The following is a 2,937-nucleotide window of genomic DNA, read 5'->3' as shown; positions in this document are numbered from 1 at the left end:
CAGTGTGGAGACTGATTGATTATTGATCTGGGTTTATGGGTGTGAATATATGGAAACTGACCACCTTTCATATTTAGCCCAACAAAACAAAGATGGCTCAGGTATAGCTTAATTGAAATGAAGGTTTTATTTACTTATAAAAACCACAAACAACCACCAACAAAAGCCAATTAACATTAGACAAAACAAACTTGTATTATTGTACAAAAGAAAGCCTTAACACAGTTTTAGTGTTATTTCCACATCTGTAAAGGAGTGAAGAAGTAAACACTTATTTAATTCACCCCTTTATTACAACACACAAACTATCCATATTATACAACATGAAGGCTACATATGTTTTATCAATCAATAGAATAATTATACATGTGTTAACAAAAGCAAATGATGTAATTCGTTCATCGGATTTGTTCTATGGACTTATCAAAATGTTTAATCCCATTGTGTGATCATGTGCAGTCGATCCATTTTTCTTCAACGACAGATCAGTTACTACAAATGTTAGACCTTGACCTTTGACTGAATATGTGGTACCACAACTGGATGACCTTCAACCAACCCCTTTTTTTCCAGGTAGATGGTGCACCATCCGTGGATTGGAAGGGATGACCCAATTCCCTGGACATTTTGTTCACTAGCTATCACTGCCCCGGATTTCTTTCTGAGGTTATGTTAAAGATATTGTGTATCGAGCAAAGATATTGGACATCACTGGTCTGACGGAAAACATGACTGATACCACTGACACCATTGATGAGGCTATGATACAATCAACATGGAAACAAATCCAGTACCAGAGGAGTAAGAAGTATTCACATTCATTCCTCTGGTAGAAGTATAGAAACTGGGGTTTAGAAAGCCTTCGGTAGAAGTATCAACTCAAACTTTTTACTCAAGTAAAAGTACTGGTTTCAAAACTAAAAGGGGTCATATTTTGCTAAACCCACTTTTATTAGTCTTTGGTACATTTATTTGTGTATTTGGACCCTCATAGTTCATAAAGTTTGAATTTGAACTCTCCAGGTACTGCAAAGCTATCTATATTCATTTAGGCAAAAATCGAGTGGATTTCTACAACCTGTTTCAATTCCTTCTTAATTTGTTACATCTATATCTAGTTATGTCATGACATTTGCACATATAATGTCCAGACTTCCGACAAACATTTCTCCAAGTACGCCATAATTGTTTGTCAGCGGCAGCGGTTCTAGTAAAAACTGAAAATATGACTTTGAGACGATTACCTAAAATGTTCAGTTGCTGGCTGAATGGGACAGAGCAGCACAGCCAACAACCTGGAGGGGGTAGGGCAAGAAGTGGCTCTTGGGCACTGTAAAGGGGCGGGAAACGTGATAAATTCATGGGGCCCAGCATTTCTGGGGGGGCCATAGAGCAGTGGAGGGGGTCCAGTGGAAACAGGTTTGAAGTTCTGAAAATTTTGTGTAGAATCTACTGTACAATAGAGGCATAGAACCCCCCCCAACAGATTAACAAGATACTGAATTTTATAAAGGGCCTACAATTACTAGCAGCACCTCAGGGCTCATAATAACCCTTCCCATGTCATTACTCAGAAATAGGGTTGAAGATGGACCTGTGGAGTTGAATTAATAAAGAATTCAGACCCAAGCATAGCATTTACAGTTTATGTAGACCACAGGGAAATGTTTTCAAATGCATAATTCCATTTAAAAATGCAAAATATCACTCCTTTAAAGTACAAAATTAAATGCAAGGTGGACAGAAATGCCATTAGGACAAAAGCTTAGGTGGTGCCACAAGGGCCTATAGTGCACTACCCCACCTCCCCAAAAAACATTTATCTAAAGGTCATAATGACTATAATGTTATATTAAAATATTAATATTGAAACATTTGGGATGCACTAGTCTACCTGTTTCAGCCGCATGTATGCCCATTGAAAATGAACGCATTTGAGTCCTATGCAAATGTATTACAGGACTGTGTCCTACTGAACATTAACATGTGTTTGATGGAGTGGAATATATGATGACTAGTTGAATAAAGCATTGGAATGGTGCAAAAAGTCAAACTTCAGAGGCATGTAATCAATAACCTCTATTGGAATGTAAATGTAAATGTGCATCCAAGCTTAGTGGCAGCAATCTGTGAGGGTAACAGATGTAAGAGAACAAAACTGGACCAGAATGTTTGTGTACCCAGGGTTAGGGTTAGTAACAGTTCCCCTTGTATGGTTGGGTATATACAGTGGAGTGGTTGGGACATTTCACTCCAGTTCTCTCGAGTCTCTGCCACGGACATCTTCAGACTAGTCTCTATACGTCTGCTATGTTCTTGCTGGAATGTGATAGGATTTGTGTCATGTGCAGTTGCAATGGATCGCGTACAAACCAATAGGGTGTTGAAATGGTATATGTTTATACTTGTCATCCAACCACAATCAAATTCACTCTATCTGGATGAAGCGATTTATCTATTTTTTTTTTTTTTTGAACAAAGACAAGCTGAATGAAATAGGAGTAACGAGGCTATTTTTAAAATGTAAGGAGTAGAAAGTGCAGATAATTACGTGAAAATGTAAGGAGTAGAAGTAAAAAGTCGGCCGAAAAATAATTACTCCAGTAAAGTATAGATAACCTTAATTTCTACTTAAGTAAGGTAAACGAGTAAAGTATAAAAGTATTTGTACTTCTTTACTTGACACCTCTGTCCAGTGCCGTCTGGATGTGCTTCATGCAACTAATGGTGTCCAAATTGAGGTGGATTAAAATGAGGCAAAAAAAACTTCTATATCTACTTTCGGTTTGTAATAATTTCTACATATTTGTCTATTCATTTGCTATTGGCTTTATGGATAATCTGTACCTTCCCAGTAACATACAGAAATGATTCACAGAGAGGGGAGGTTATGGCTATAGGGAGAAACTAAATATGAAACATTTCACCAAACAAATC

Source organism: Sphaeramia orbicularis, chromosome 1 (assembly GCF_902148855.1).
Source record: "Sphaeramia orbicularis chromosome 1, fSphaOr1.1, whole genome shotgun sequence".
Classification (NCBI taxonomy): Eukaryota; Metazoa; Chordata; class Actinopteri; order Kurtiformes; family Apogonidae; genus Sphaeramia; species Sphaeramia orbicularis.
This window is presented reverse-complemented; position numbering follows the sequence as displayed.